We start from the raw sequence: 13,277 nt of genomic DNA, 5'->3' as shown, positions 1-13,277 counted from the left end.
TGAATCATTCTTTTTTCCTTCATGTATTCCAGGGAAATAGTTCTATCATAGAAACATCCAGCTCAGTTTAGAAATGGACAAGTTTAGAAGAAACAGTGAGACCATATTGTTCAAGGGGGAACAGAATTCCAGCTGTTGAAATAATGAACACTGAAATCAGAGAATTAGCACCAGTCATTATGCTATTACCTTCTAGACATGAACCTTGCTGGAGCTACTTTCAACTTCTTTATATTTTAAGACCTGTAAATGTCAGAGCTCACTAATTTCTTTGGCTTTCAATAAATGCCAGTGACTTTGAGAATTGCTCTTTTTTCCCCTTATTGGGCAAAAGCACAAGTTTAAAGGGTATCCAAGAACATAGGAATTGCAAAGATGACCCATTCTCTTCTCACTGGAAAATGGAGGGTGTTGGAGTCAATCAATCACTCATTCTGCAATATTTTTGAGAACCTCTTATATATATATATATAGATCATGTAACTAGGTGCTTGAGTGAATGACAAAAGGAGAAAGAAGGTCTCTTCCTTTATTGTCAATAAATAAGAGAAGGAAAATAGACACTCAGTAACATCCCATGAAACTGGAACCACTGGGGTGTAAGGCACACCATGTTTGTTATTAAGTTATCCACATAACTGAAATTTACCTTCATTAAGCACCAAACACTTACTTCAATTGCCTTGATAGTCACCTTTCTGACATATCTTACTTTTCTGCCTTTTGTTTTGTACTAGCATGATTCTAGTTATAACATGTGGGAGAAAACAAGCACCATGTTGAGATCTGCCAAGGTGAGTGGGATGCCCATTTCTTTCTACCTGTAAGATCAACTGTATTTCCCTTTGTTTGGAAGCAACACCATGTTTATGCCCATATATTCTTGTTTCCTCTTTAATTGAATTATACCTACCAGAATACTTGATCCATACATAGGTGGCTTAGTTTAAAGGTTTGTTGTGTCTGCCTTTGGCCCCAATGTATACCAGTTCAATTTTTCAGACTGCAAATCTTCCTGTCTATACAGATGTATGCCAATATATACCATCCCATGTTCATGAGCTAAGAGGCAGTACAGGTCTAATTGTCATTTTCTACTATTTTATATGCATTTGGGAGGAAGGGGCTAGCCCAAATCTTTACCTCTGCTATGGACTTTCCAACAAAGGAATTGATGATGGAGATTATCAAGTATTCTCTCTTGCTCCCTAATTCCGAGGATTGGCTTTTTAGATCTTTTTTGCCTTATAACTACTTATAACCCTGATTGTGGGATAGTCCTTTGTCATTTCACCTAGACTGGAATGACCTTAGCAAAACTTATTTCCTTGTATGATAGGATGGGGCCCTTTCAGAAACAGGTCAGCAATATTGCCAAACAACTAAGGACTTTGAAGGTCTAAACACATTTCTTTTACTGGAGGAAAGAGGTGGCTGGGGAGCAAGGCAGCGTGACAGGAGGTGCAAATCTCCCAAATATAGACTTGTACTGTGGTTTCACCAGCCAGAGTAAAGTTTCCTTAAAAGAGAGGGGCAAGCAAAGGGCTTATATAAACACTATAAGTGGCAGGGGGAGGCATTTCTTTGAATTGAGGTGTTCATCTGTAGTTACTGGTAAGCTACTCAAAACTTCCGTCCATCAGTCAATAGATTTTTATTTATTAAGAACCTACAATGTGCCAAACTCTAGTGATACAAGTATCAAGAAAGGAACCATGAGTCAGAGCTGATTTAATAACTACCCTTTGAACTTTAGTCAACCATCACAGCACACATCCTTAATTAGATTTTACAGAAATTGTTTTAGCCTTTTCAGTGATCCTAAGTAACTTGAAAAAAAGGCACAGTTCTTAGATTTAAAGTATTTAAGATTTTACTATATAAATTCAAGCTTCTATATGAATCTATATGTCTAAGTTTCAATAGCTTAAACCTGTACTAAGACTTTTATCTTTTGAATCATGACCCTAACTAGTTAGGTAAACCTAGCAAGTCAATTCACTGACTCATGATTCTGGAAAGTTCATTGATCTCACCAGACAGCCCAAGAATTCCAGGTGTGAATGTATTCTATGCTAAATGGCTTCTGACTTCTGGGCTTCTGGGCTTCTTTTGTTGTTGCTTTTGTTGTTTCATCATTTCAGGCATATCCAACTCCTTGTGGCCCCCATTTTGGTGGGGCAAAGATACTGGAATAGTTTGCAGTCTCCTTCTCCAGCTCATTTTACAAATGAGAAACTGATTTAAACAGAGTTAGATGACTTGCCTGGGGTTACGCAGCTAGTAAATGTCTCAGGCCATATATGAACTCAGGAAGATGAGTCTTCCTGACTCCAGGCCTAGTACGCTATCCATTGCTTCCACCTTACTGCCCTTCTGAGATTCTTACATTTGTTTGCATTTTTTGTTTGTTTTTGTTTTGCGGGGCAATGAGGGTTTAGTGACTTTCCCAGGGTCACACAGCTAGTAAGTGTCAAGCATCTGAGGCCATATTTGAACTCAAGTCCTTCTGAATCCAGGGCCAGTGCTTTATCCACGGTGCCACCTAGCTGCCCCGACATATGCTTAAAAAATATATTGGTTTCCTTTCTTCTCCTGTGCTATCCATTGTCACTTCTGGATGCTGACCTCTAGTTATAACCAGTCCCTCATCTGGGGAAGGAAACTAGATCACGGATTCACTAGAATTGTTTGTTTAGGAAGAGTAAATAAACTCTCAGAACTTGACAGATCCTTCTTAGAGTAAACTCGATGAGCTTTCATACCTGACTTATGAAATGTACTCTGCATACTCAGTCTATGTTCCTATATCCCCCTACCTTCTTTTTTCTTTGCTCAAATTCAAGATTTTAAAATATGTTACAAAGAGCTAAGAATGTCAGATAAATGACTGCTTTAGATGAGTGATCTATTTTGCTTTTGAGGGTGCATGGACATAGAGGCACATTTTCAAAAGGCTAATTACTGAAGTTACTAGTGTGCTGGGGATGAGGTAGAATATGATTAGAAAATCTTTAGGGGGAAATGTGAGTTCACAGCAGAAGGCCAGAGACAAAAGGTAGTATGCTAAGTGAAGGTAATGGGGTGGGGGGAGAGGGAGATTGTCAGGAGAAGTCAGGATGCTTCTAGACATGCCATTAGATTGAAGGCACTAATCATGCCATGAAAAATAAACTAACTTCATAAAGCCAACACTGACTTTGACTTGGAAGGGTGAGAGAAATGAAGAGGAAGAATCACGGGTTTAGGCTAAGGAGGCCTATGGTGCTTTTTTCCTCTTTGCTGCTAGATTCATAATTAGGCTGGGGCCACTGACACTGAAATTTCGAGGCACATAGGAAGCATTTTCAGTCCTTAAATAGCACAGAAACAACTGCGATTAGCAGCTAGGTAGCAAAAATAATTAGCTAAAATAAGAAGCTACCAAGATAGCAACAAGCTCCCATGGCAGCCCCCTTCCATCCCCACACCTCAGGGAATCTCCTCCTGGGCCTAGTCCAGCCCTATTCCCTGTCTTCTTTTCTCTGCCAGGAACCTCCTAATCACTGGCCCTATGGTGTGCCAGGTGCTCTGTTACTCCCCACCCCAAACAATGGAGTGGATGGCGAATTTCATGCCACTAACCCCAGGTACACCAACCACCAGTTCCAGCTCTATGTCTTGCTTATTTGCATGGTGACCAATTCATTCGACCTCTCCACTCTAACTTGGCTTAGTTGCAAAAGAATTCTGAGGTTAGAAGTTGTGCTTTTAAGCACTCGGGTGAAATGAGACATATCATGCCTTGTGCTGCTGCTACAGAGGAAACAATATGTTATCAGTGAAAATCTTTATGCGACAAGGTATGAGAACACATGGTCTACACCCTGGGCCTATCCCATCTTCTCCTTGTGGACATGACAGCTTCACTTTTCTGAGTTTCAGCATTCCAACTCCAGCGAATGACACATGGCGCAGTAGTGATTAACGAGGTTAGATTTTAAAGGGCTTTGAGTTCCTTGGAAAGAAGGTCCCATGTAGATATATTGTAGGAAGAATGGCTTCTTAGCATCAGATAAAACACCTCATTTTCCTGAGTCAATGTGCTAGCTCCCTGGGAAATTCTATAATGAATAACAACTACCTTCTAACTCCTGCAGCATTGTGACACACAGATGAGAGAATTTTAATGTCACCATTGTGCCAACATTCCTTTGTTCTCTGTCAGACAATGGTGACTCCATTCATTGATCAATTAAAATGGGTGCAGTTACTTGGATAGCATTTTGCAGCTTTCCATCCAAATCACCGTGGCTTGTGTATAGTTCTTCCAAATTTACAAAAAGAAAAGAAAAAAGAAACTTCCTATAACTGAAAGAGGGAGGGAGCAGAATTGGTCCTTTAGGTACAAATGGCTCATTAGTATATCAGTACTTACCTTCATCACAGATCCCGGATGCTTCCTTCCATTTCACAGCAGGCCCTACACAGTTCTCCTATCCCACCAGGAATTCAATCTGTTAGATGTTAACAAAACTGATTTATTTTTATTTTGTGTTTCAGACTTCTGTCTTATGGGCAACTCCAACTCACTATTCTGATTTAGAGGTAATTTGCCACTTTAGACATACAAGTCATATATGTGTAGGATTTACAACTAACAGAGTTTTCTATTTGTCCAACAACAGATGGGAGTCTTGCTTCCATTGTCACCCATTTGATTTATAAGTGTGCCATGGCTTGAGACTGTTCCACCTCTGTATTCTGGAGGGATGTTGATATTCTCTTGTTCTCCATGATCTTTTTAACTACATTTCTTTTGTCCAATCCTTTCCTTAGTCACTGGACAAACACTTATTAAATACCTATTACGTGTAAGAGACTATTGGGTACTAGAAATACAAAAAGAAAACCAAGAGTCTCTGACTTAGTAGAACTTTTATTCTTTTAGTGGGGGAAGGGGAACAGGAGGGAGAGATGAAATATATCATGGATAAAGAAATATAAATATCCCTTTAGAGTCATGGCTGAAAGAAATTTCAGAGAAGGAAGAGCACTGACTAGTGGCATCAGTAAGAAATGGCAGGGCAGTTAGGTGGTGCAGGGGATAGAGCACTGGCCCTGGATTCAGGAGTACCTGAGTTCAAATCTGTCCTCAGACACTTAACACTTACTAGCTGTATGACCCTGGGCAAGTCACTTAACCCCAATTGCCTCGCCAAAAAAAAAAATAAATAGAAATGGCTCCCTGTCTAAGCACTGAAGGGAGCTACAACTAATAGTGATTAAGGAGGGGAGAGCATTCTAGGCATGAAAAGGACCCATACAAAGGTATGGATGTGAGAGACGAAACATACATGGAAGAAAATGGCAAATAGACTTGGCTGACTAAAATATGAAGTTCATGAGAGGGAATATCATGAAGGAAGCCTAGAAATATAGGTTGTAGTCGACCTGTGATGGGATTTAAAAGCCAAATTACATATAGATAGATAGATATAATATAGAGTTAGAGATAGAGATGGAGATGGAGATAGATATATCCATATCCTTTCATTTGGTTTGAAACAATCTTAGATTCTAGTATGTATTAGTAAAAGATTATTTTCAGTTATTCAATTCAACAAACAATTATTATATTCAAGGCAATGGTAGGTACCAGAGAATACAAAACCAATTTCACATGACAGTTCCCCAAGGCACTTATATTCTCCTGCAGGTGTGTTTGGGTGGGGAAAAGGAGAGAAACATGGGGTACACATGAAAGAGCTTTATATCTCCATCATTCTGGGTATGCCCTTTCTTATTCAACACTATGTACCCCTTATTGCTTTGTGGCCACGTGACTGCCTCCTGCTTTATCCAAGGTTTTACCATTCCCCGGCAGGGTCCCCATACTCCATAAGATTTATTTACCTTCCCCAGCCAGATTTGCTTATTCTGTGTTCTATTCCCTGAGTACCCAACTTCCTGGTCTCTCATTTAGCAAACTCCACCTCCCTAATGAGATTCCCATCTTTGTTAGGTCATTTACATTTTGAAGGGGGCCTTATTTGACACCTTAAACCTAAAGAATGGTAAGGATTTTAGACAGAGTTGTGGAGAACAGCTCTCAGGGTAGGGGAACATTTGGCCCCCTAAAAAATCACACTAAATAGGTGTCTACCTATGACATCTAAGACATCCTGTCAATTCTTTAAGGCACAACTTCCTATCACTAACTGACCTGTACTTCACAACCCCCTCCCTACCACCCCTCCTCCCAGTTGGGAGTGAGTTTCTCCCTCATTTGCTCCTCAGAAGACCTCATATTCTCCTCCTAAGTCATTGATACTTTGAATCGCTGAATCTTTGACTTCTTTTCTTTTCCTTTTTTCTTTTTTTTGGCTGTGAACTTCCTCCATCAATTCAGGTTATTATCCCTCCATAAATTCTCATCACTATGCATTACTACCATTTGTCCTCTTGTTAACTGCTCTACCACCTCATCATAAAAGCAGTAGAGGGGCCATTGAGCATCCCCCTCTGAGGGTCAGAAACCTGGTAACAATACACACACACATATAGACATATGAACATGATATATTTTTCCTTTCTTGAGTTACCATAGCCTTCTTATGAATTTATTTTCTAATTTGTACTGTCTTTTTCTGTGGATAGAGCTCTAGGCCTGAAGTTTGGGAGACCTGAATTCGAATCCAGCCTCAGCAACTGGATGGGTTACTGTGGGCAAGCCAGTTAACCTTTATCTGCCTCAGTTTCCTCAACTGTAAAATGAGGACAATAACAGCACTTGACTTCCAAGTTTGTTCTAAGGATCAAACAATGACTGTAAAGCACTTTGCGACTGTTAAACCCTACAGAAATGCAAACTATTACTATTGCTTAGGAATCAGTGCCATTGCTAGCCACCCCTTTCCATATACCAATACCTTCCAACTGGAAAACAGAGTGAAGGCTCCCTCTTCATTGTCCTTACTTCCAAGGAGCAAGGCGACCCCTGCCCAGGCTATCTGTCCTCTGAACGCTTTCGATGGGGCCAGAAGTATCTGAAGCTAGTGCCCTTTATATAAAGCAGGACACTGGCCCAGTTCAGTCACATGTCTTTCAGTCTAATTTTCACTTCAGATGTGATTTAAAATAGACATGATTTGTGCCCCTGGTGTGCTTTTCTTTCTTGCCTCTGATTCCCTCCCTTCCTGTTAGCCTTACAGGACTTCAGCTTATCCAATTTACATCTACCCTTCCAGCGATTGCATTTGGTACAGCTTTGGATTTTTATCTCTAATTTGATCTTGGGCTAATGCTGGATCTTTTCTCGACAGCTCTGAAATATATTTCTTTGTGTGCACACAAACACCACCCATATCTAAGGATAGAGATAGGGGGGTTGCCCTCACTGAGAATGCACATGTATTTTACATGGGACACATTGCCACAGCAAAGGGGGCTTTTTAAAAGAGAAGCTACTCACTTCCTGAGCTAGATGTGATGATTTGGCTTGGGAATTATTCAAATATGTCATAGAACTCTGGACATAACTATGATTTCCTAAATAGGCTGCCCTCTTTGTAGCACACAGCTTTCTCCATCATCTGATACCATGGCATTTAGTTTTTATTATTGTAATGATTATTATATATTTATACTCTGATTTACAACATATCATATTTTGTCTTATCCTATACTATGTATTAAATACCTGAAAGAAAGAGACCTTTATTTAATCTTACAGGGCAGCTATAGTCCAAAGGAAAGACTATTAGACTTTAGAGTCCAAGGCCATAGGTACCAACTCTGGTTCTGTCACTTAGAGGTTACTTACAGATTGTGACCTTAGAAAAATCAAACATTCTAAGTCTTAATTACTCCATCTGTAAGATGACAGGTCTGGACTAAATAACCTCTAAAGTCCCACCCAGCTCAAAAGCCTTTATCCTGATGATCCCAGCATCTAATATTGTTCATTGTATATGGTAAGCACTTTATAAATGTTTATATCAAATAAATGATTATTGAATCAGAGAAAAAAGATGGAGGGCATGTATGTGCACGGACTAGACACTAAGTCTATTAAAATGCCTCTCTTCTCTCTTATCTTTTCTTTCTTACCCCTTCCCTCTCTTTCTTTTCATGTTTTATCACAGAATTTGTTTTTTTGTTTGTTTTAAATGAACTCTGGCTCTGGCTCCAGGGAGATGTTTATATCCTCAAAACTTAGTATTACGGGATGCAGTTAGTGTTATGGTGAGCCATTAGCAACTTGGAGAACTGTTAGTGTTAGTGAAGCAGTAGGAGGCAGTAGGAGTGACTATAATGGATGAGGTGTGGCCAGGAAGGAGAAGGCAAATGAAAATGTCCTTGGCAGTTGAAAATGTGCAGATATTCTAAAACGATCTAAAGAGTTGAATGGAAATAGACAGATTTGCTGGTTCCATAGCCACACATGGCATAATAAAAGCAAAAAGTCTTGGGGTGGGGTGGCTTATCATTGGACCCAAGAAGCTCAAAGCAGTATCCTAGAGTCTCAGTTCTGCATTTGATTAAAATTCTAATTATCCAAAATGAACGAAGCTACAATCCAGGGTTTTTCTTATTAACGTCTTCCAGCAAAGTTTAGGCTCTTTCTAAATTTTTGTTATGTTCTGACCTATTCTGGAGATGTGTAAAAGGAGAATGCATAGTAGATATAGTCCTGGATCTGGAGTCAAGAGATTTCAATTTGAATTGTCCTTGAAACTAATTAGACGTATGTGACCTTGGACAAGTCAGTTAACCTCTCTGAGCTTCAATTCCCTCATCTATAATAATGCCTATTGTGCCTATCTTATGGGGTTGCTATAAGGTTTAAAAGGGAGAATGTGTGTAGAACTCAAAATAAATGTCACCTCTTAATGGTGTGTAGATTTGTTTTATGCTGTTAGACGTGAAGGTCTCACTGGGTAACCCCACAATAAAGCTAATCTAAATTTCCAAAAGTTCCATTTAGAGAGAAGCCATTTATTTCTTCTTTGGATTCATGGAAATTTCCTATAATTTTAGCTCCTGGTTAGAAAACTTCTGACACTGGGAAATTTCAGCAATGAAATTTCAGTAATGAGCCAAATGCATGTCTGCTTGAGGTGGAATGAAATTTAGATGAAGAGTCTCAGATTATCAAAAAGAATGAGAGAACTTTACGTTTCTGTACCATCCAGGTCAATAGATTGGATTTTCTTCATTTTATATTTTAGTGGCAGAAGAACCAAAGCGTAGATGAATGAGTCAAAGTGATGGGGATTGTCTTCATCTCACAGTGATGTCTCCCTTCTCCAACCTCATAGAACCTACTGTCTGTAACACTCATTGTACGAATAATCATGTCCTACCTTGTTACAACTCTTGGCATAGTGTCTTGAATTGTGATTTTACTTTCCATGTGTTTATTTCTCTCCTTCCTTAATAGAGTAGAAGTTCCCTGAGAGTAAGGACTATTTTATGCTACTTTATATCCACACAGCAATAAGATAATTGCCTTCCTCTTTGCTTAGTGATTATGTTTGATTAAGAAATGAATGGCAGAATTGGAAAGGGATGCCTTTTTGCTAGATCTGTCACTCAAAATTTCCCATTTGGTTCTGAAGACTGTTTTTATCCAAATCTCACTTTAGGAAAGGATATTGAGAAGGAATCTACATTTTTTTCATAAAAGTATTTTATTATTTTCCAGTTACATATATAGAGGTAGTTTTCAACATTTGTTTTTATAAGATTTCTAGTTTCAAATTTTTCTCCCTCCCCCCTCCCCAAGACAGCAAGCAAGTACCTATAGGTTATATATGTACAATAACATTAAACATATTTCTGCATTAGTCATGCTGTGAAAGAAGAATCAGAGAAAAAAGGAAAGACCTCAAAAAAGAAAAACAAAAAAAATAGAAACAGTATGGTTCAATCTGTATCTAGATTCCATAGGTTTTTTTTGCGTTGGTTTTTTGTTTTTGTTTTTGATTTGGAAAGCATTTTCCATCATGAGTCCTTTTGAACTATCTTGGACCATTGTATTGCTGAGAAGAGTCAAGTCTATCATAGTTGATCAACAAACAATGTTGTTGATACCGTGTACAATGTTCTCCTGGTTCCCTCATCGCAGTCAGCATCAGTTCATGTGAGTCCTTCCAGGTTTCTCTGAAATATACCTGTTCATAATATTTTTTATAGAACAATAGTATTCCATCACATTCATATACCAGTTGTAAGCCATCTCCCAATTGATGGGCATCCCCTCAATTTCCAATTCCTTGCCACCACAAAAGAGCAGCTATAAATATTTTTGTACATGTTGGTCCTTTTCCTTTTTTATGATCTCTTTGGGAAAAAGACCTAATAGTGGTTTTGCTGGGCCAAAGGGTATGTACAGCTTTAAAGCCCTTTGGAAATAGATCCAAATTGCTCTCCAAAATGGTTGGATCAGTTCACAGCTCCACCAACAATGCATTAGTGTTCCAATTTTTCCACAGCTTCTCCAACATTTATTATTTTCCTTTTTTATCATATTAGCCAATCTAGGAATATACATTTTAAAGGTAAATATTCTATATGCAGAGAGAGAAGCAGAATAGAATAGTATATACAGACTTGGAAGTAGAAAGAACTGGATTCAACAGAACAAAGGCCAGGAAGAAACTCAGGCAAGGAGGACAATTCTGAAAGTATAGCTTTGGACTTATGAATTTGGTTTAAAAAAAACCCAAGATATAGATAAGAGGAATTTCTAGTTTCATGCGCAGTTTTCTTCCACAATATCATATTAGGGAGAGTTGGAAGAAAGAGGTAGCCCATAGCATGGATTTATGACTTAGACATGCCCTCACTACAGTAAAGTAGAATAAGTCCTTTCGTTGTGTTAATGATTGGGGAATTAAGAAGCTTCTTAATGGGAATTGACAGGATTCACTGTAATAGTTCAGAAGATTCTGCTATGGTCCATAGTACCCTGCCAGCAATCCCAAGATTTAGGATTCCCAAAACGCTCGTTAACATCTCAGACCATAAGGTCTCCAAAGGAGTCATTAATGGTCCACCATGTTATGATCTGGGGATAATGACTGCGTGACATCCATATCTACTGAGATAATAATGCCTCCTTATAAATTGCTATGATGTCAGCAGAAGAAAGAAAAAAAGCTAATATTCACTATAACAATCTTTAGTTCCTAATATGTCACAGTGTCTGAATTATAGTGAAATTATTTTGGAAGTCTGGTTCAATAGATGCATTGTGTTTAATGCTTTTTAGTTGAAAAAAGAATCCAATCCAATCCCAATTCTACATTTAGCACTGCTGTTATATCCTCTTTTATTGCTGCATATCTGAAAGATAAGATGAGTATTATTCTAATATCCCTGAAATACTGAGTATTAATGAAATAAAGAATCTATTGGCAGAAAACTCTGGATCAAGCTCTAGGATGTTCTGAATTTATATACCTTCTCACCCCCTTAAAAGGGGAGAAAGAGGACCACCCTATTGCAGGAAAGGGAGAGGCTCACCATTCATTCAGATGACAGGCAGTAAAGTTATACTATATGTGCCAGAACCACAACCTTGGGTATATCTTGTCCTTGAGAATTCCTAAAAGAGGGGCAGCTAGATGGCACAGTGGATAGAGCACTGACCCTGGATTCAAGAGTACCTGAGTTCAAATCTGACCTCAGACACTTAACACTTACTAGCTGTGTGACCCTGGGCAAGTCACTTAACCCCAATTGCCTCACCAAAAAAAAAAAAAAAGAATTCCTAAAAGGAAGGCAGCATGAACTGGAGTAGAACCAGGGATAATTCTGGATGTGGGTGAGAGTATCATATGCATGGTGGGCATACTTCAAATGTATTTATTAGTTAAGAACAATCTATGGCATTTAGGACAGAGAATTCTTATCATCCACCCCCCAAAAAGTTCAACTTGACCAGAACTTCATGAATTTAAGATCACTCAAAAGGGTGTAATGAATATTGACTGGTAGCCATATCTTCTTTTCATTAGTACCAAACATTTTTTCTCCATATCTTTCTTTGGCTGAAATCATCAGATCATGGGTTTAAGAGCTGAAAAAGACTTTAGAGGTCATCTAATCCAACTGCATCATTTTACAGATGAGGAAACTGACACCCACTCAAAGAGGTTAGAAGACTTGCCCAAGGTCACACAGGTGGTAAATAGCAATGCTAGTAGAGGAACCCAGGTCCCTTCACTCTATACCCAGCAGCTCATTCTACTGCAACTTATTGATTTTAACATAATGGAAGTCTTTATTGGAAGCTTATTGGAAAAGCTATTCTTTCATTATTATTTAACTCTGTAAAGTATACTGAAACCATTTCCCAATCAATTCCTATTTGGGTCTAAACAAGGAAAAAATGGAGATGAGTGTAAACAAAAACCTATTAGTGTTAGTAATGTCTTTTTATAGCTTTAGGCATTTCGTTATGTATAAACATAAGAAAGCAAATTAACATTTTAAAGAGATTTCTCTACTGGGTTATATTTAATAACAAACCAGCAATAAAGAGGAAAACCTTATTTGAAAAATCTATAGATACAGTTGAACTTGATAAAGCTGCAGAATGAGCTGAGCACAGTTGCCTGTTCTAAGCTCCTGCCACTAGAGGGGTGAGTTGTTCCTATATGATAAATGAGCACTATAGCTGTGAATTCGAATGAGGGGAAGTAGAGGAGCTAGCTACAGAGTGCCATCGGGTTGGGGTATTGAGCACAGGTGAACATTATTATAACTGCTGTGAATAAACAGGCATCTATCAGCCGTTTTGACCTAGCAGAGCCCTCCCTGCCCCAACCCCAAGCAAGTTAAAATATGTGTGAGGGAGCAAAAGAGGTTTCCAATATCAAGGACAGTGGTAGCCATCTGCAAATGGAGGCATGCAATGTGAGCATTTGCTGCAGCCTAATGGATTTATAGTCTATTTGAAATGGGATTATTTAGGATATGGTTAATAGAAGGTTATGTGGAAAGAACTCAGCCATTAAACATAATATACAGTAAGAAATAATTATTCAGCTTTGTCAGGGCAAGGAGGCCTTCTCTAGATGAGGACAGGGAGACTTAGTGAGTTGTAGGAGAGCGCTGAAAGCTCTGAGGAAAAGCGGTAAGCCCATTATGGAAGGGAAATGGTGGTATACATTTAATTCAATTGAATGAGCATTTATTAGACACCTACTCTGTTCAAGGCGGTGTGGTATACCGGACAGAGAGCTGGTCTCATAATCAGAAAGGCCTAAGTTTAGGTTCTACCTCAG

The sequence above is a fragment of the Dromiciops gliroides genome, chromosome 6 (genome assembly GCF_019393635.1).
Source record: "Dromiciops gliroides isolate mDroGli1 chromosome 6, mDroGli1.pri, whole genome shotgun sequence".
Taxonomy (NCBI): domain Eukaryota; kingdom Metazoa; phylum Chordata; class Mammalia; order Microbiotheria; family Microbiotheriidae; genus Dromiciops; species Dromiciops gliroides.
The sequence above is the reverse complement of the archived record's forward strand: the minus strand, read 5'-3'. Positions refer to the sequence as shown.